Here is a 22,289-nt window from a genome sequence, read left to right on the forward strand (position 1 = left end):
AACAGTGTGGTGTGAGCTCTGTTTAGAAAGAATTACTGCTCTATAAAGCTAGACACTGAGAGTCTTTTCATTTCTTTCCTTCCTGGAAAGGTACAGTGCCTTCCTTGCAGGCACTGCTCTGGGCAGCATGGGGCACAGAAGCAAAAACTATACTCTGTAGCAGGCACAGCCTGACCTCACATACATAACCTTTGGGTTATCTTTAATGTGAAATCCAAACAGAAGGCTCAAGAACTATGTTAACACAGGCCTTTATCCATTGCATTTGTTACAATTCAAGCCAAGAGAGAGTGACACGGCTGCCATGGTAATCATGTCATCTAGAGCACACCTCAGTTTGCAAATGGTTTTCCATGCATTATCTTATTTGAACCTCTCAATAATCCTGGTGGAACTTGATAGGCCAGAAAAGCAGAGAGGAAATCAGAAGGCTCGAATTACCCACCCAAGCTCACATTTGGAGGGCAGAACTGGCACTTGAGCAAAACCGTCTTACTCCACATCCAGTGCTTCTTCCATGAAACCTTATTGTCTGGACGAATGTAGCACAAGAGAAGTATTACATAAGCCTGAAAAGCACAGTAGATCTAGGCTCAAATTCTAGCCCCACTACTTATTGGATCTGTGAACACAAAGTCCCTACGTCCCTGCCGTGGCTTCCCATCTGTAAAATGGAAATAATAATCTGTACATCACAGGTTTGGAGGGCTGGATGCATTTAATGCATGAATGGCGCCAAGCGTAGTGCTTAGTAGGAAACCCGGTACTCAGCAATTCCTCAATGAATAATAGTTATTAACAAACAAAGATTAAACTTTGGTTGACAATTTTGAGTGCAAATCCCTTTCTGTGGCTTTTCACTCTGCTACTGACTTTTAGTCAAAGATGTCCTGTGAGCTCTATGGAGTGCGTGGGTGGCTCAGTCGATTAAGCGTCTGAGTCTTGGTTTTGGCTCAAGTCATGATCTTGCAGTTTGGTTAGTTTGAGCCCCATGTTGGGTTCTGCACTGACTCTGCTTGGGATTCTCTCTCTCCCCATCCCTCTGCCCCTTCCCAACTCACACTGTCTCTGTCTCTCTGAAAATAAATAAACTTAAAAAAAAAGATGTCCTATGATTTCTAGCTTCCTCCCCTACCAAATGAAGGCAACAGGGGCTTCATACAAAAACCTGGAAAACCCCTTCTCTCTGACCTCTGTTTTTGCACAGGGCTCTCCACAGTCTGTGGGGTGTGTAGGTGTGTGCGTGTGTGTGCACCCTAGGTGTGTGTGAGGGAGAAAGAAGTGAAGGACCCTTGTATCAAATTTACCAGCTTTTCCTTCATGTTAACACTCACCCAGCACCTAGCCAAGGACTTTCCAGTGGGGGAGATTAAAATGCAAAGGAAAGTGGTGACATTGGTAAACTGCCACAGGTCTCTTGGAAAATAGACACCAAGTCTCTTGGAAATAGACGATACACAGACAAGGCTGCTATTGATTTCAAAGACTTACTGATTCTAGGATGGCAACAATATGATTTGGTAGTTCATTTTCTTAAATTTATATCATTTTTTTAAAGCACTATAGGGCACAAACAAGTAAACTCTGATACTCACATTACCTGGGAGGAATGATAATACAGTGAGAAAGCCAGCACAGAGAAGAGGCTGTTCTTATTACCACACCAAAAGACCTGGATATTCAAAGTAGGGATGGTTTACTGTGTGCCAGAGAAACCACTCTAACCGAGGCCCAGGAGGTGGGGGCAGTTCAGAGTCCTCCCTCCAACCCTTTTAAAGGTAACTTAAGCAAGTACTTGCTGAGATGTGCAACATAAGAGAAAAACAGGAAAAGCACAAATTCCTGCATGGCGTCAAAGTGATTCTTGAAGGAGGACAACATTCCTTAGGGTTATAATTGGCCAAAAGGGTCACAGCTCAGGCTCCCAAAGCTATAAGTCTTTATATTCAATGGTTAGTTGTTCCCAAGAAGCCCAACATCACTGGGGATGTGGAGGGGATGGTTTCTGTTCAGACCTTCAGATCAAGTGTTCACGCTCTATACTTACCATTCCCCCTTGACACCTCAGGATCTGGTATGGATTCCAGGGTTCCACTTGACTCCCCTTCTCCTGCCTGTGAGTTCACACATGGAGCCCCCTGGTGTCCTTTCCCAAAAGCAGATTTTTGGTTTGGGCCCTCTAACCTTGGAGACGCTCTAATAACAGGAGCCTCTGCATAACGCCTGTATGGATGGGCAGCCTTAGTCAAGCCTCAAAAAATGTTTCTGTTACCATCCTCAGCTGGGGAAGTGAGGGCCTATGGGCTTTAAGACACTTAAGTAAGAGGAATCAAAAGAGGACCATTCACGCAATTTAAAAATAATAGTTATGATCACTTTTCATCAGCATGATTGTTTTGCTTGGGGGCAAATTAATGCTCAGGGACTGAAATTCTCTTTGCCAATAGTTTATTTAACACAGTTTCAGTTACGAATTTCACAAGCCAGTAGTATACAGGATAACGTCTCTTAATAAGCCAATGAAAAAATAACATACTCCAAATCAATGATAAATTAATCATTGTTCCAAGAAAGGAGAGATGAAAGGAATAAAGTCCAAATTTAGTTGAGGTGTACCGTTATAGCAGCTGGTACTCGTGAGAGTGGCTTAGGCAACTAAGAGCTGTTGTCCACCTGCCAGCACAAAACTAAAAGTCCTGTGTTGCTGGAACATATTGTCAGGAAACTAACTCACCCCTGTCTCCATTGCCTTCAGTTTGTGATTTAGTCAGCTCCTTCTTCCACACTTTTTTTTAAGTTTATTTTTTAAATTTATTTTGACAGAGAGAGAGCAGGGAAGGGCAGAGAGAGAATCCTAAGCAGGTCCTGACTTGGGGGCTTGAACTCACAAACCGTGAGATCATGACCTGAGCTGAAATCAAGAGTCTGATGCTCAACCGACTGAGCCACCCAGGCGCACCCATCCTTCTTCCATATTTGTAATGAGTCACATGAACACAAAGTCACAGCTTTGAAAAACCAACTAACCACAGGGAATTTAATTCCTACTTATAATTTCAGAACACCTTCTTTCCCTTCCCTGTCTGTATCTGGCCACAGCTGCACAACCCAAAGTTACTTCAAACTGGTCTTTCTTTTTTAGGGAATTATCTTCATACTGAGCACACACTGAGATCGGAAATTAAATTCTCTGTTTGGTTAGAATTACACCTCTCGGTAATCCAGGAAATTAAATACAGCCTTAATCCATCACCCACCACCTAAACTATGTCTCATTATCATATCAAATGATGGGGCTCGGGATCCCAGTGAGAGATCTACTTTTTCTATAGTGTTTTTGTTGGTAGCAATTAGTTAGCCAAGAGCTGTCTAATGGAAAGGCGTGGCATGTGAATTGATCAATGTTGTTGTTTTTAAAGTTTAAATCATTAATCGGTAGCTTCTCACCTGACAGAAAAACACCCAGGAGGGATTCTTTATTACTCATGCAGTGAAATTAAATGATCAGTCACTCTATAACCCCAGTACATTCTGGTAAATTTTGAATCAAATAGATTACAGATTTTATGTTTAATTTAGTTTCAATATGAGTTTATAGTTCTCTAACAGCTGAGCAGGGAGCAGACTGTGTTTTTTGTTTATTTGTTTGTTTGTTTAGTCTATAAGAAAAGGAAAGTAAGGAAGGAGGGACTAGGGACCAAAGCTGACTTTCAAGCCAGCTGTGTTTCTTCTTCAAGAGGGACCACTGAAGAGGTGACGGTTTGTTTAATCTGAGAAATGTAAACAGAAGGAAGCCTGTCACAATTAAGTTAGAATTTAAGCACTAATTAAGTCTGATGCAGGATAATGGAGATTTAGAGTTAGTAAATATTGGTCCCAAATGGCTCTACTTTCTTTATACGTCTCAAATTAATCTTAATGTAAACCAAAGTGCATGTGTTCTTTTCAAAGTAAAGTTTACTCACATCTGTATTCTACAAGAAATGAGATTGGAAACCACAAGGATTACATTTCCCAGGAACGTATATGAAAGACCACAGCCTTGCGGCCGTGCTATCTGTATTTCTGCACTATGCTTGAGGCCCGTCCGTTCACACAGACCAGCCACACATCACAAAGGAATCCTGGGCCAGATTAAACACACACACACACACACACACACACACACACACACACACACACACTCTTATATAAACTGACCTTAGGTGTTATAGACTCTGAGATTTTAAGATCTACTTTTTAAGATTGGTTGTATAACTGGAAGAGTGTGTTAAAAATATTTGAAAAAGAAAATTCTAATTAATCTACCAGCAACTACAGCTCCCATTTCAGTGATGGCTAACTGAAAATCCAGATTGCCTTTGAGGGCATGGAGAAATAAACAGTTCCTGATACTTCACAGAAGAGGAATTTATTTAACGCTGTGAAGGGAATTTGTGATTGCCCAGTTTATTTTAAGACCATCTTTGTCACTGAAAAATACATTCTTGTTGAATAAGTTAACCTTTAACTTTGGTTTTTATGTAAAGATGATATACCTATATTATATTCTTAAAGTTGTATTGTTTTTTTAAACAGCTGGCATCAGGAAGGAAAAAAAAAACCCAACCCTCACTTAAAAAAGGTGAATGATTTTCCCAAGAGAAGAATTTTGTCATATGAATTGGTGGGCAGACCAGGAAATATTTTGGTAATGGAATGTATGGCATCTTAACTTTTAGATCAGAATCACAGACCTGGAAAGGACAATCCCCCTCTTCTGAGTAGGGCTTTCCCTGAAAAACATTAGCATTTTTCTTAACAGTTTGATAACCAAAATAGACATTAAGAAAGTAAATCAGCTGGGCTACCCATTTTACAGGTGAGAGGACTGAGGCCTTCTCAGTGAACCCACAAAACAGATGACAGCTTTGATGAGATCCAGGAGGGATGTTGGAGGGGGAACCAGCAAGAATCAGGCAATAGATAAGATGTGGAGGGAGGAGAAAAGAGCAATCAAGAATGACTTCTAAGTTTTTGATCCGAGCAGTTGGGCAGGAGGTGAAGTCATGTCCTGAGATGGTGAGGACTGGAGGCAGAGCAGGTTGGGAAGGTGGTGAAACACAGGGTTCTGCTGTGGATGACGGCTCAGGTGCCTGTTAACCATCTGAGTGGAGATGTTAAAGAAACAGTTGAATATGTGAGTCTGGAAGCTCAAGGGGGATCAGGGCTGGAAATAAAAAGTGGAGAGGATTAGGATGGAGAGGAGAAGCAAACTCAGGACTGATTTCTGGGCAGGGAGTACTTCTAGAAGGAAATTTGGAGTTGGAAAACTCATAATGTTGAGCTCCTCTACTGAGTATCTTTATAATTTTGTTTAGAGTTGTAAATTCCTGGACTAGCAAATATACTCATGTTCAAACATATGAGTCAATTACATTAATGAAAGTATATTCTGGGTCCAAATGTTGATGGGTTTTGGATTAATTGCTTTAGGATTATTTTTAATCATTGCAAATTGTAAGTTGACTATATTCATACCTTCATATCCGTAGGAACTAGTTCAATGAACTTGACAAATATTTAGTAAATGCCTTTAGAATCAGACATCCTGGACTTGAGTGCTAGTTATGTCACTTAATTAGCTGCGCTTTCATAGGCAAATAAATCAGGGTCTGAGCCTTGGTTTCCTGAGGTATAAAATGGCATTGGGAGGATTAAGTGAGACAATTTACCTTAAATTTTACCTTAAAATACCTGGAACAATTCCAAGCACAGAGTAAGAGCTCACTAAGAGGAAACTATTATTATTTAGATAAGGCATGTTCTCCCAGGACCTTCCAATCTGGTGAGAGGATACAGACACTACCAGGAAATGCCAGAAAGAAGTTTCCAAAGTGAGCAGATTTGATATGAACAGGGATCTCCTTAGAATACTTTCATTCCCTTCCTGTCAACAGGAGTCAGAAGGATGGTTCTAGGGGCGCCTGGGTGGCGCAGTTGGTTAAGCGTCCGACTTCAGCCAGGTCACGATCTCACGGTCCGTGAGTTCGAGCCCCGCGTCGGGCTCTGGGCTGATGGCTCGGGGCCTGGAGCCTGTTTCCGATTCTGTGTCTCCCTCTCTCTCTGCCCCTCTCCCGTTCATGCTCTGTCTCTCTCTGTCCCAAAAATAAATAAACGTTGAAAAAAAAAAAAAATTAAAAAAAAAAAAAAAAAAAAAAGGAAGGATGGTTCTAGCCTCCCCTGCTCTCCTTCATGGCTCAAAGCCAGATGGCAGCCCGGCTCTAGTCCTTGGAGAACTCTTTCTGGCCACTGAAGAGACACCAACTCCTCAGAACCTGGGGCCAAGTACAGCTGGCAGGCCCTTTCTCAGTCCCTTCCTTCCCTTGGGTGCCTCTGCCCTCCCCTTACCGGCCTGAATGTCTTCCCCACCAGAACCTTATTCTACCCCTCCCAGAGTCACATTTGGTTCCCTGATGTGCTGCTGTGTCCCCGGTTAGCTGTTTCAGTTCCCTCTCTGGTCTGGGGTTTCCAGTAACAAAGGTTGTAGCATCCAGAGGACATGTTCTTACTGCTGTGTTGGGGTCCTTCCAGCTGAGCCTAACGTGCAGCCACCTGGCCTAGTGATGCTGAGCTCAAACGAGGGCTGTTTGGGGACCTGGGCTGAAACCCCTGTTGAATGGTTTACCCTGGTCTAAGGTGCCACTGTACTTTTGCAGGCATAAATTTCATCCCTTATAATGGCAGCGGCTATTTGTCGCTGCTGGGTATGACTACCTGGCTCATTCACTGGTCTAATTCACTCTGGATCTTGAAATGTTCCTTCTTCTGTTTATCATATCACAGTAGCTTCAGTAGCCAAAGGATCAAATCTAATCAGGAGATGAGATGTGCTTTCTGCCTTAGACATGCCCTATTGGCAGCCAGGCCAGTTATAAAGGCAAAAAGCAGAATTTAGTCTGTCGCTTGGTATGGAGCTCAGTAGCAGTTCAATACCTGGGTGTTGGGGCCCAAAGCAATGGGTGCTCAGATTCTCCAGAGATTTATGGAATTGAAGAATAACAGCCATAACAACAAAAATTTATAAAATGTAAAGTGTATGCTGGTAAATAAACGTGTATGTTTATCTAAAACAGTATATTTTAAAATGATTACTTTTTAATTGATTAACCCAGTGCTTCAATCTATTGATAGTCCTCAGCCTTGCCAGGTTACTTTGTACTCTGATCTTCCTAATTTCTACTGTATGCTTGAAAATCAACAATTAGGCATCTCTGTGGGCCAAGGAAATGAGGTCAAGCCTTGCTTCCTACTACCAGACAGGAGCCATCAAAGATCTCAGGTGGTCAGAGCTTGAGGAGGGGCAGAAGTGGGTTTACTTAAAAGGTAGGTTTAAGCATGAGGACTTGGGATTTTTTCAAGGTCCTGTACTTGATTTTGTATTTGTCATTTTACATTGTTTTTATTTTAAAGGCACAGAAACTATATGAGCTTGAGGCCTCACCAAACCTCAGTCTACCTTTGGGAAGAGTGAATTCACTCCAGAGCCAGGCAAGGGACACCTCTGGCTCCCTCCGGGGCACCCTGCCTTGAGGGGTCAGGGGGCTGAGCTGTGAGACCATGATGGGTACAGTCTCCATGTCAACAGGACCCAGGGCACTGAGCAAGGGCAGTGTCAGGAGAAAGGTCCCAGGGTGCAGGATACTGCTGGAGAAATTTGCAGGACACGAGGCAATGGACATTCACATCCATCTGAGTACCAAAAGGGGGTGTTTTTGATGGAGTGGTGAAAATATAAATTCACATGAAATGTAGGTTGTGAAGTAGGGCCCTGCATACCCATCTAGTCCCCTAAAGGAGCCTCCCAAGGCCTTCTGTCTCCCTGAGCTTGCCCACATGTGACCCGAACCCTCTTCATTTGGGAGACTTACATCTGGGGTTCCCTGTTCTTTGCATGTCCCATTTGGGCTCCTTGTTATTGCTGTACATTTTGTGGTTTCTATTTAATCCTAGCTGTTTCCCCGGGACTCTGGCCAAGTTCCTAGATCCATCCTACCTGCACGGAGGGAAGGGAATGTAAATAGTAATAGATTTTGAACAACATTGTAAATGCTTTATGGACTGTGTGTTACAGGGAGTAACTGAGCTGTAAAATTGGAATTAAACCTATGTGTTTACAGAAATGTGCCAATTGTAAAACTTTTCTACTTTCTAAATAGAGGCCTTTGTGAAGGCAGAGCTTTGGGTACACAGAGGGTGGTTCAGAACCGAGGACTTCAGGACCTCTCCGGCAGCCTCCTGTGAACATCTGAGACGACATCTTGGTCCCATTTTCCCCACAGCCCTTTGGAATAACTCTTCTTGGGGGGCATGCAACTTCTTCATTGAGTCTGTAGTGCATTCTTCATTAAATACCCCTCATATGTGCCCTTCCGTGTGAGCAGGAAATGCCCCTCCCTCTGAGGTGAAAATGGTGCTGTCAACACCCCTCTTCAGAGGACATATGCTTTCTGAGTGATAGTGATGAGCTCCACCAGCTGTCATGGTCTCCACCCCCTTCACTGACGAGCCAGCTGGAAATATCCCTCTGAGTCACTGTGACCAAGACAGCTTCCTTCCTTCCTTCCTCCATTCTTCTTTTCTTGTTCCCTCTTTTCCTTCCTCTCTCCCTCCTTCCTTTCTTCCTATGGCTTTCCTTTTCTGAATGCTCCAAGACTCTTGGCTTTGCTCATTTAATCACTAATTGACTCCACAAGCAGTATGTAAAGTAAAAGAGGATTCTGCTAGCTCTTCTGGGCCCAGAGGACACCCCCGCGCACGCATACACACACACATCCAAGGAGTAATAGGAGAGGGAGGTAGCTTAGAATCACAGAAAATAAGTCAGCCAGTCCTAGCTTTGAATACTGGCCCAGACACTTACTAGGTGAGAGACCTTGGGCAACTCAACTTCTCTGAGCTTCTGTTCCTTCCTCAGGTGCATAATGGGGAGAACTTGGCAAGGGCAATATAAGAATTAAAATCCATATAATAGGTGTCCACTAAGTGGTACACATTGCTATCTGTATGACCTGGACAACCGTTCACAATTTTTCCTGTAGTCTTAAAGAAGGAAATGCCCAGAAATCAGTTATCGTTTGGGTTTCTGACAGATACAGATTGGTAGGAAATAAGTGAATCAGTATTTCAGAAATTGGCATAAAGCTGTGGGAGGCTCAATTCAGAGATCATTTTAGACTGGTCTTGGCTCACTGCAGACCAACCCACCAAAGTTCATTCACTGGGAGCCAGATTAACGAACTAGAATTGAAATGGGAAATATTTAGGCATGTCAGATAACTAAGTGTCATTCTACTGTGGACTTGTGGGAGCTAAGCATTCTGGAGCAGGTTCCAGGATATTCTGTCAGTGGAGTATGCACAATATGACCTGGGGGGACACTGAAAATCCTACCCTGCCCAAGAGTGTTTCTCCAGCAGTTGGTACCCACGTTGGCACCCTGTGTTCAGATGCTAAGTTTTGATACTTGCCACCCTCGAGTCTAGGCTGCCCCAGGCACTTGTGTTCCACATCTTTCCCCAGCCTCATGTACCATCAGATGTTCATCTCTGCATCCCATCTGCTCTCAGCTGACCGTAAATAACACTAAGAAGCCACCCAGCAAACCAACCCTGATAAAGGAATTAATGGCTGGCCACAAGAATAATAGCACTAAAAAGCATTTATTTTGTACCAGGAACTTTACAGAATATATTATTTCTAATCTGTATGAGAATTCCACATGGTAGTTTTTCCCTGCATACTGTTATATAGATGAGGAAACTGAAGCTCAAACAGGTTATTAATTTGGGCAAGATTGCAGTCTAGTACCTGGTGGAACTAGGATCTGAACTCAGATTTGTCAGTGATTGTTGAAATATTCACCCACATATTGCCTAAAGTCAAGGCTGCACGAGGGGTTGTGTGGATACCTGAATAACAGTGTAGGTACTAAGGGAGGAGGGACTGATGTTGGGGAGGCAGGCATAATGGCCATTGCAACTCTGTACCCAACCTTCATGCCCTGTGCTTTAAAGGAAAATTCTTATTCCTTCTGGGTAAATTTTCCCCTCCTCCATGCTGAAGACAAAAGGTGACTAGTACTCCACTAAGAAGAGGTCAACATTGGGGCGCTTGGGTGGCTTAGTCGGCTAAGCATCCAACTCTTGGTTTCAGCTCAAGTCATGATCTCATAGTTTGTGGGTTCAAACCCCACATTGGGCTTCGCACTGACAGTGCAGAGCCTGCTTAGGATTCTCTCTCTCCTTCTCTCTCTGCCCCTGCCCCCACTCCCATGTGCACTCTCTCTCAAATAAATAAACTTAAAACATTTTTTTAAAAAGAGGTCAACATGATAAGTAAAGGGGTATGATAAAGTAAAGGGGTATGATAAAGCAAAGGGGCATTAACAGGGGCAGGAGCTGTTTCAGAAAGGGCATTGTCAGTGTGGGATACAGGCAAGCCACTTGGTCCTCAGGGAGTGGCAAGGAAGAAAGACATGTGGCAGTGGGGAGGGCTCTCAGAGCTATCTTGGGCAATGTGTGTGCCATCCTGGGGGGACTACGGAGTCTGAGTGCCGCCAATTAAGTTGGGACTGCTGGTAGGGGCTTCTGTATTGGTGGTGCCAACAGATTATTTGGTTTACCCAACCAGACGAGAGAGTCCTGGGGATTGGATAATATACCTTGGTGATAAGTGGGGCAGGGGGCGGGTGTCCTTGTTGGAGTGCTTGGGTCAGATCCCAAATTGGCTGTTCATGCGGAGTGTGAGTTTGGGTAAGTTAATAAACCCTTCTCACCCCTAGTTTCTTCATCTGTCAAATGCAAATAATCACTGTACCAATACTTCACGAGGGTACCGTGAGGATTAAATGGGTTCATGTATGAAGATACTTAAGACTTAATAGCCTTGCACATAGTAAATACCCAATAAATGTAAGCTTTTAGTGTGATTTTGGTTTCTTCATGTAGTATGATTGTTCTCAACTGGGGGCAACTCTCCCCCACCCCTATAGGACACTTGGAAGTATCTGGAGACAATTTTGGTTGTTACAACTAGAGGAGTGAATGCTACTGGCGTCTAGTGGGCAGAGGCCTGGGATGATGCTAACATCCTGCAATGCATAGGACAGGACCCTATAAAAAAAGGATTATCGAGCTCGAAATGTTAATAGTGCTGAGGTTCATAAAAACCAAACCACGTGGATCTCCCATTGTTTACCAAGGATTTGATGAGATATTTGATCCAACATGAGACTGGCAAGAGCTGGATTCAGGAGGTTAGCAAACAGCCTCTTTGGTCTGGATAAGTGGAGCTAAGCTGCACATCATTTTGACCCAATTCTCAAATTCTCCTTTCAGGGTTGCTTCATCTGCTGCTTGTATTATCCAGCAATATTTGACTACTTTGACCCCCGCACTTTTATCTTTTTTTTTTTCCACAGAGAAGATCACCAGCATTCTGAAAGGCCCGTGAATAGCACCCAGGAGCTAAAATAGGCCATGGCAGCTCCTGAGGGTGGGAGGTACCCTTTGCATTAATGGAGGTCCCCTCCCACCACTGGTTTCACTCATTATACTTGCAGGGGATTTAATAAAATCCTATTTGCATTTCTTTTTTCGAGACAATTCCTCTACCAGGAATTCGGCTCTGTTCATGTATCCCATCTCCCCAGTCACTTGCCTATTGAAATTGGAAACATTGTCCATCTGGTAGGGTCTGCTTCACACCTAACCTCCTGCAACATCACTGATGTAATTGGAAACTGTCTCTCCCTCCCCTGAATTCCTGTCATGATCTGATCACACCCTGACCTAAAGGAAGCTGCCTGATAGCTTTTCTGGGCAAAGACTGTATCCATACATCTCCCCTGGTTTCTAATGCTCAGGCTCAGTAGGTGCTTGAATGAAGAGATAGCCATACAGAGCCCCACAGGAATGCTCCACCACCGCAAGCCAAGTGCAAGTCCAGTACAAGCCAGTGAAGACCTGTGCCCAGGCCCATGCCTCTGCTGTGCGTTTCTGGGGTGCCGCATGTCTCTCTGGTGAGGCCATTTTCTCTTGGATTCCTTGGGAAAATGTCCCAGGCATGTACGATAAAGGTCATCACTCTGGGCACGGGACTGTCCAGCTGAATTTATGTTTCTACCCTTAAGGACCCTGGAGCTAAACTGCAAATAGGGTGGGACCCAGAAATAAGAGAAGATTGTGGTGTGAATGTCAGCGATTTAGAGCGCTGGGCCCTCTGCCCCTGATGCAGCCAAAGGCCACTGCCCACTCTCTAAAGGACTGTTGTTAACAGCCCAAGGGTGTCCTGCGAGTGTCAAAGGAAAGTTCACATTTCCATGCAAGGCCCAGAGGCCAAGGGAGAGGTCAGATGCGTCTGTGGGGTTTTTGTCTGGTTGTTCTTTGTTAAAACCCACATGTGGGCCTGTTTTGCTCTCGTGCATATCTGCATGTGTTTCTGGGTGGGTGAGAATGCTGTGCAGCTGGTCCCGCGAAGTGGTTCCGGCCGACAACGAGGTCGAGGAGGAGCCGTTTAGACAGGGTTGCATTCTGCTCTCGATTTCCAACTTGGCAAAAGAAACTGCATATTCATCTCATCAAGTAAGGGGAGAGTTAAGGGCGTTGCCACCAAATTCTTCTCCCTTCCCACATGTGCAAGTCAGGAAGGAAAAGTTCTGACTGTGTTTTTCTGTAATGCCAACTCATACCTTAGGTATGGCAATAACCGCCTAGTCCCTGGTACATAGTAGGTATTATTTCCTAATTTTTATTATGGAAAATTCAAGCATGTATAAAGATAGAATATACAAGAAGATTTCAGGCATAACAAAGGTACCTATCACTCAGCCTCAACATTTGTGAACTCATGACCAGTAGTGTTTTATATACACATCCCACACTCACTTCCTCTACCCTATCTACATTATTTTGTAGCAAATTCCAGACATCACAGTTTCTTCTATAAACAGCTCTGCAGGAATCTCTGGAAGAGAAAGACTCTTCAGGGGAAGGAAAAACAAAAAAACAAAAAAACAAAAAAACAACCAAGGGGCTCCTGGGTGGCTCAGCCAGTTAAGTGTCTGACTTTTGAATTCAGCTCAGGCCTTCATCTCAGCTCAGGTCTTCATCTCAGGGTCATGAGTTCAAGCCCTGCATTGGGCTCCATGCTGGGCCTGGAGCCTACTTAAAGCAAACAAACAACCTGCCCCCCAAAACATCATAGCTACAATTCCATTATCACATCTACAAAATAGCAACAATCCTTGTTTCATCAAATATCTAGCCAGTGTTCAGATTTTAAGTTGTTTCATGACCATCATAATTTTTTTTAAGTTTCCTTAGTTGATTATGTTCCTTACTTTCTTATGTTCACCTTCTGTTTTTCCAATAAATTGGTAGTTGGATCTTAGGCTTCATCAGCTTCAGCTCTGATTTTTATTTTTATTTTTTTTGGTAGGACTGCTTTATAGACGTGGTATTCTCCCATCAGGAAGTACATAGTATCTGGCTTCTCTCTTTTTGTGATACTAGCAGCTACTAATGATAAATTAATGATGCATTAATTCATTAGAAGTTGCAAAATGGTGATGATGATACTCTAATTCTACCATTACTTCCTCTTTTATTAGCTGTAACACTTCTATCAAGAGAAGAGAAACTTCTTACCTACTGCTTGATTAGCCAGTACAATCATCAATGCAGGAAAGGCAAGATAAATGCTTGATTTTTTTTCTCCCGTATTTATCACTGATTAAAAAAGAAAAAAATTGATTCACCAGCCTCCTTCGAGTGTGAACAACGATTATCTTTTAGAATCAACATGCACTCATGCATTTAAATGTATTTGATACATTTTAATCTATTGCAGGTACTATTGACTTTCAAACCATCCCATTTCTGGTCATTGGAGTCTCTTTAAGAGGCTTTTTTTTTTCTTTCCTTTTTTCTTTTTTAGTTTAAGTATAGTTGACACACGACGTTGCGTTAGTTTCCGGTGTACAACATAGTGATTCAGCTTCTCTCTGTGTTATGCTGTGCTCACCTCACGTGTAGCTACCATCTGTCACCATGCAACATTGTCACAATACCACTGACTCTATTCCCTATGCTGTGCCTTTCATCCCTGTGACTTATTCATTCCATAACTGGAAGCCTGTACTTTCCACTCCCCTTCACCCATTTTGTCCAACCCACACTCCCCTTCCTTCTGGCAACCATCAGTTTGTTTTCTGTATTTATGGGTCTGATCCTGCTTTTTGTTTGTTTATTCAATTGTTTTGTTTTTTATATTCCACATATGAGTGAAATCATATGGTATGTGTCTTTCTCTGTCTGACTTATTTCATTTAGCATGATATCCTCTAGGTCCATCCATAAAGTTGGCTTTTTAGTCCCTGGATGCAATCCTAGTAGTTTTCAATGACTTCCTATCTGGTATGACAAGATGTTCCAGGCATATCGTGTGCATCTCCTGCTCTAAATCTGGAGTCAACTGTTTCTTCAAAGAGCCATGTGCCTCTCAGTGGGAAATGGTGTTTCTGGAGCTCATTCTGGGCATCAGGGTGCTCTATGCTGCTCATTTTTCTAGGCCTTTTTAGTAGACAGGACCAGGAAATAGTTCCTTTCTTAAGATAAATATATCATGAGTTCATACTGATACTTCCAATTTAGAATCAGGATCACGGGGATTCTGCTTAACATCTTCCATCCTATATCTCCTTTCTCCCAAAGTTGAGAATCTTGATTTTCAAAGACAATCCAGGTTTTCAAAAAATAACATAATTATGCACATGTTCCATACAACACACACACACACCTCAGAAAAATTGCCAACATTGCCACCAACAATATGATTCCTGAAAAGAGTTTAAATGGGTTTTCTTCTTGCTCTTGTAGTTCTTATTACCCCTAGAGTATGTCTCCCTAAGGGACCTGTAGTCAAGCTGAAGTTTTCAAGTCCCATGGAATAGTTCCTCTGTGTGAGGTTATGCAAAGTGCATTCACATTTAGAATCATTTGTTTCATTTTTCTTTTCCAGAATTATTTTTTAATTGATTTAATAAAATATTTACATGGTTACAAAGTCAAATCTATAAAACAAAGTATATTTAAAGTAACCTAACTTCTATTTCATATCTCCTTTACCTATTTTCTCCTATATCTTAGAGGAAATCATTTATTTTAAAATTTTATGATTTGTTCTTCTATTTTTTTAAAAAAGTTATGCATACACACAGATATACACTTCCTTTTCTCAGATGTATACAATACACAAATTCCACTACTCTGCTTTTTTTACTTACTGTAGCTTAAAGATAACTCCATAGTGGTACATAGAGATATTTCTTACTCTTTTCTTATTCCTTACTTTAATAATGAATATTTGAGTTGTTTCATCTTTTTTGGCAAAAATAACAATAGTCTTGTACCCTTTCTTCTTTCTTTCTGTATTTTCAACAGTATATCTTTGGAATAGATTCCTAAAAATAGGATTGCTAGATACAGAGTAGTTTAAAAAGCTTTTTTAACAATCTCAAACTTAAAGAAAATTTGCAAATAGAATACAAAGAACAATTTTTTTTCCGGCACCATTTGAGGGTAAGTTGCCAATATGATGCATTATCACCAGTGAATACTTTAGTATGTTTTCCCTATAAGCAAAGATATTTGTCCTCATAACAAAAACATAACTATCGAAATCAGGAAATTAACATTAGCCTAATGCTACCATCTAATCCTTGGACTCCATTCAGTCTTCGGCAATTGTATTTTTTTTAAGCACAAGGATCCAGTGTAGAATCACACAGTGCACACTGGTGTCCCCCAACTCTTAGTGTCTTATCTTGCAACAGTTTTCTCTTTCCTTACTTTTCATGACCTCTATATGTTTGATGATGGTGAAAAGTCAGTTACTTTGTTGTATGTGCCCCAATTTGGGTTCATAGAACTGCTAGGGTTTTTTTTGTTTTTTGTTTTGTTTTGTTTTTTAAGATGTATTAAATTAATGTTGATCATGTTCTTCTTAGGTAGCGTCAGGATCTTGGGGGAGACGGTGGAGCAAGATGAAGGGAGGGAAGTATCTCTGGAAGAGAGGGGCCCATCTCCTTTGAAAATGTGTTTATCTCATTGTATACAATGGATGAAGGCCTCTTTTAATGAAGGGTGCGGGTAGGGGAAAGGAAGCCGATTCCCCAGGAAGCTCTGCCAGATAAGAAATCTGTGACTCTGTAAACTTCTCTGCTTCTGTGTTTTTGTATTGTCCCTCCTTAGCTTCCTCCTTAGTTCCAATACAGTTATTTGCAGGGGGGGGGGCAAATAATCCAGCTTTGTTTCAGTTGAACTAAAGGGGAAAAAGGATTGGTCAAAAGAGCTGGTCAAGAAGGAGGGCTGGTATGATGGGTCTACCTTCTTCAGGAGTCAAACTCATCAACTGGCTCTTAAATAAAACGGAATGAAATCATGTATGAAAGATGCTTAAACATAGCAAGCACTGGAGGGATGGCTGCTATGTAGATAGTTAGGAGCTCCTCCTTCCTCCTATCAGGGCTCTGCTCATAGCCCGCTATAGGCCCTACCCGATTGGACCTGACAGTGTCTCCTTTTTTGTGGGCCTGGGGGTGCCTCCTGGATGGGGACTGTGAAGTCTTATCAGAGCTGAGCAAGGGGAATGGCATGTGCTGAATAGCATCACATTATTATGACTCTCAGCTATGCAACCCATTAGTTGCCCTGCTTAGGGGGGCTTCCTTCATACAGCAGGAATGTTTTCCAGAAAGAAGCTGGGTGAGGGCACAATTGATATAGGAGAAGAAAGGAGAAGGACCGGGTAACCATCTATTGATGATGCTTTCAGGTCCATCAGCCAGAGTAATTTCATTTAAACTGAACTTGAGGGGCGCTTGGGTGGCTCAGTCGCTTGAGTGTCCGACTTCGGCTCAGGTCATGATCTCGTGGTCTGTGAGTTCGAGCCCCACGTCAGGCTCTGTGCTGACAGCTCAGAACCTGGAGCCTGCTTGGGATTCTGTGTCTCCCTCTCTCTCTTCCCCTCCCCGGCTCATGCTCTCTCTCTCTCTCTCTCTCTCTGTCAAAAATAAATAAACATTAAAAAAAAATTTTAACTGAACTTGAGGAGAGAAGGAAGAGGGGGAAATTGGAAAGTTAAAGAATTTGTGATTGGTTTCCTTTCATGTCCAGAATGCAGGAGCTCAGGTTGGCTAATACTGTCAGGAGCCCCTGCAACTGGAATGCAGCCAGGCCCAATCCTGACACTCTAGTCCTGAGTCTATCTGAGAGCTTGGTGAGGCAGGGGGCAATTTACCTTAACAGCATTTTAAAGCTGTGTTTTCTTTTCTGGCAACAAACAAACAAAAACAGGTAAAATCTTAGTGCAATCCGAGTGTTTGCCCTGCTTGCCAAAGATAGAACAGACACAATTTCCCCTTAGGAGGGATGGTGGAAGTTTGGGGGATGGTGTCTCCGTGTGCATTTATTTCTTTATTTTTAAATGTTTATTTATTTTGAGAGAGAGACAGAGACCCTGCGTGGGGGAGGGGCAGAGAGAGAGGGAGAGAGACTGCCGAGCAGGCTCCACACAGTCAGCATAGAGCCCGATGTGGGGCCTGATCCTATAAACCATGAGATCACCACCTGAGCCAAAATCAAGAGTCGAACACTCAACTGACTGAGCCACCCATGCACCCCTGTGCGTACATTTAATTGGGTAGATTCCCCCAACTTGAATAGAACATGGGGTTATCTCAAACAACACCTTTGAGATAACCTCAAAGACTTAAAAGCCAATATTGGCTTATAGAAACTCTATGCATATTCCACATATTTCATACATTGGTATTTAAAAATTCCTTGTTTCCAAAATAAAAAAAGTTAAGAAAAGATGAGGGGTGCCTGGGTGGCCCATTCAGTTGAGCGTCCGACTTCGGCTCAGGTCATGATCTCATGTTTCGTAGGTTCGAGCCCTTGTTGGTCTCTGTGCTACCAGCTCAGAGCCTGGAGCCTGGGTCTCCTGGGTCTCCCTCTCTCTCTGCTCCTCCCCCACTCATTACTCTTTCTCTCAAAAATAAATAAACATTTAAAAATTAAAATTCCCTGTTTCTGATGAAGTACAGTTTGCGGATCACCACTCATCAGAAGGTCCCTATTTCCCTCCCTTCCCCCTCTTTTTCTGGACAAAGCATGAATTTTAAACTCTAATGATTGGTATTTGGCAGTAGTAGGAGCTCTCAATAAGAGGGGTTTTGGCATGGTTTGGCCTATTTGTGTATCATTTTATGAATTGGTGAATGATGGCACAATTTGACAGTAGAGCTTGTAGATATAAAAGATATTGTTAAAACACTTGGAATTTAAAAGCTCTTTTTGCCTTGTAATGAGTCCTTTGAAAGATAATCTGTTTGAGGCCTTATGGGGTTTCTGAGGAAACACGCAGCTTTGAGGGGAAATGCGCTCTCTCTCCCCTGGTCCCACAAGTGCACATTTCTCAACCCAGTGCTCTCACTGGATCGCTCTGCTTCCTGATGCAGTAATCAGATATTTTGGTGAAGGAAATTTTAAAGCCTAATCGTGCTATAGTGAGGAAGGTGAGATTTCTTTGCTTGCATGTAACTCAAGGGCACATTTTTCTCAAAAACCAGGTATTGCTTTTTGGCTTCCCATAAGATGTCCAGCCCATTACTGTGAAAGAGCCCATAGTCTCTGCCCTTGGAGAGATTACCATTCAGAGTGGAGGAGAGGCAGCCAGCCAAATAATTTACACGTGTGGTAATTGCAGTAAACTTTTATTACTGTTGTCAGTACATTCAACACATTTATTGCATTTACTGAGCCCAGTGCCTGGGGACACAAAGGTAAATACTAAAATTTATCAAATATATATCGTATATTACTGTCACACCACTACTCCTTTTTTTTTGGGGGGGGGGTCTCACCAAAAAAGAACAAAACACTGCCAATTGTAATATAAATGCATCCAGATTCCAGAGATGCTAAAAAATGGAAAATCTGCATCTTAGAATGAATGAGATGCAGTAATCCCTTCCAGATTTACCCAGTAGGCAGGTTGAAATCAACACAAAGCAAGGGAAGAAGCATCATCACATTTGAACAGTGTGCTAGGTTGGTCCACAGCCAGGAACAACTGATGCAAGAGGCAAGGAAGGTAGGCTTCACAGAGGAGGTGACATTGAACAAGGTCCTAATGAGTGAATAAGGATTTGCAGATGGAGAAGACAAGGCATTCCAGGCTGAGGAATCTGGGTGCGAGCTTCAGATATATGTCTCAATTTAAGGCTCACAGGAATATGTTAGGTTTTATTATTACTTCTCTTTTACAAAGGAGGAAACAGGCACAGGGTTAGTAATTTGCCTGCTTCTCAGCTGGTGATCAAGAAATATTAGCTATTGGGGCACCTGGGTGGGTCAGCTGGTTAAACAACAGACTTCTGATTTCAGCTCAGGTCATGAATTCAAGCCCCACGTTGGGCTCTATGCTAGACATGGAGGGAGGGAGGGAGGGAGGGAGGGAGGGAAGGAAGGAAGGAAGGAAGGAAGGAAGGAAGGAAGGAAGGAAGGAAGGAAGGAAGAAGGAGAGGAAGGAAAGGAAGGAAAGGGAGAAAAAAAAAGAAATAGTAGCTATTGTTCTTATTTTGGTCCAATTGTAGGGACAGCTGGGCTCTCCAATATGGTAGCAACTAGCCACATGGACTATTGAGCCACGTGTGGTCACTTGAATTGTGGCTAGTCCACATTGAGATGTACCGTAAACATAAAATATACACCAGATTTTAAAGACTTAGATGCCAAAAAAGGTGTAAAATATCTAATAATTTTTATATTAACTACATGTTAAAAATGACAATATTTTGGATATATTTGGTTAATAAATATGTTATTAATGTCAACTCTTCTCACTTTTTTGAAATCAGCTTTTTAAAATCATATATGTGGCTCACATTGTATTTCTGTTGGTCAACACTGTTATAGAGCAGTCTGCCTGAAGTGGTGTGGTGAGCAAAGAAAAGCAGCTGTGCCCATGTTCGCTACATGCGGCCGCTGGAGTCTGTGCCTCATATACTGGTGCCTCACTGGTTAGGTAGCTTGTCCCAGGCTCCACAACTGCAAGTGGCAGAGCTGGGCTTTGAACCCAGGCACCCTAGCTCTAGAGCCTGCCTTTGAGCTCCAGAATTGTGAGCTGTTGGTGACTTTGAGTGCAAGGGGGCAGGGTCAAATCATTAATGTGTTACTCCCTTCAGGGAGCAGGTATATGCATGTTTCCAGAAGGCCTCTGAGGAGTTGGTGGAATGCTGGGAATTTCTGGCACCAGCCTCCAGGTCTCCAGGAAACAGCTTCAGTCCTGAGCCAGGCTCCTGTGAGAGCTGGGCACCTAGGGCATTCCCTGGAGGGCAACCAGGTTTTGGCCTAGACAAGTGAGCTTCTGCCTGAAGCCTAAGTCCTGAGCAAAGATCAAGCTCCTTCACATCCAGGAACCCCACTCTTGAATATCACTGTTCTACCACCCACCCCACCCCCTACCTGCTGCACATACCCCCCATACTTTGAGGTGACTATACCTCCATTAATGCTTTCCCTCAGCTTACTGGCCCTTTTTTCTGTTGCCTACAAGGCCAGTTCATCCTTCAAGACCCAGCACAAACATCACCTTCTCACCAGCCTTCCCTGACTCACCCTGGGGCAAAGGGTATCATTGCTCCCTCCTCTGCTCCATGTCGTAGTTACTAGTCTCCATAGCAGTGGCCCTGCTCGATGACACATCCCACCTGCACACATGCTCACTGCCTGCTTGGAATGGAATGGAATCGAATCACATTCAGTCAACTAAAGGAGACCAGCGACAACCCCCTCACAGTCAAACTCCCCTCTGCGAATCCTCAGGGAGGCCAGCAGCTCCTGCTTTTTGCCTGTTAAAAGGCAGGACTAAAAGAGGAAACGGGTAGTAGTTACTGTTTAACCTCTGAAGTGATTGTTAGAGAAGCAAATCATACAAGAAAAAAACAAAACCTACCATCACGATTTAGTGACGGGGCACATTCCAGGAGACGCGCAGGTTGGTTTAACTCACAGGCTCTTAATCCCTGAAACTCAATCCCTCTCACTCACAGGTGTCACATGCTCTGATGTCTTGGGGTTGGAGGCACAAACAGGGGCCCGTTTCTGTGACACCTGGAGGCTTCTGTGCTTGATTTCTTGGTTCATTTGTTTCTCACAGCAGACTCATAGAGTGAGGTAAGTTTTGGGATATTTCCATTGGTCTTAAAGTTTTGTCTCAAGAATCAACCACTTGTGACAACTTCTCCCACGTCCCCGTGGTTTGATGACACCTGACGGTCAGTGCTGTGGATTACACCTCTGAGTCAGTTCTTGTTCCTCCCCTGCCACAGCCAGAAGCTGACAGCAGTGATTAGGTGCCAGGTAATATCTTTAAGATGGCGATAGGACCTGGAGGATGTGCCTGCCGGAGGCCCTAAAAGGAGCCCCGAGTCAGACCCAGGAACCCCGGGCACGCTGCAGTGTCTGTGGAACTGTCCCCCAACACTGTTTTCACAACAACAAAGTAAAACCGACTCTTATTCCAGAAAGGAAAAATTTGACCCCCAAGCCCCAAGCGCACTGTTATTCCACCCCAGGAGCCTATCTCCTCCATCACCTGAAATATTATTTTGCATTAAAATTTCAGTTATTTTACTATAACGTCTAGCCAGGTTCAGCACCTTGAAGCCAGACAACTCAACAGGACGATCTCTCACTTTTCTTTCTGATTGTGAAGATTCTGATTGTGAAGCACTGTATTTTGGGATGTGTACAATTTAGAGAAGGAAGTCTGCCTTCTGCTCAGGGAAAGCAGGGAATTTGCCTTGCATTCAGTGTGTGAAGAGCTGTGTGGTGGCACGACATGAGGATATTTAGCTTCTGTTCCCACTCTTCTCTTTCCTCATCTCCTCTTCTTCTCTTCCTACCGAGAAAGGTACTATAAAGCCTGGGAGGGTGAAATGTCCTGAGGAACTGCATTAGCTCCCTCCTCCTGCGGGCAATAAGGCCCCATAGAGACCATCAGCGTGACCAATCTTAATAAGTGTTGGGTAGCCCTATCTTCTGGAAATGAGGAATGACGAGGACCTTTTGTGTTTCAAGGGTTGAAAAGGAAAAGTTGCAGGGCCTGCAGTAGTGTGATCCCTAGGGATGGAACATAGACAGAAGTTTAGGGTCCACAGGGCTGGACAGCCTGGTAGAATC

Source organism: Lynx rufus, unplaced genomic scaffold (genome assembly GCF_022079265.1).
Source record: "Lynx rufus isolate CCGP_SWC_20201006 ecotype Redwood Valley unplaced genomic scaffold, mLynRuf1.p SCAF_2, whole genome shotgun sequence".
In the NCBI taxonomy this organism is placed as follows: Eukaryota; Metazoa; Chordata; class Mammalia; order Carnivora; family Felidae; genus Lynx; species Lynx rufus.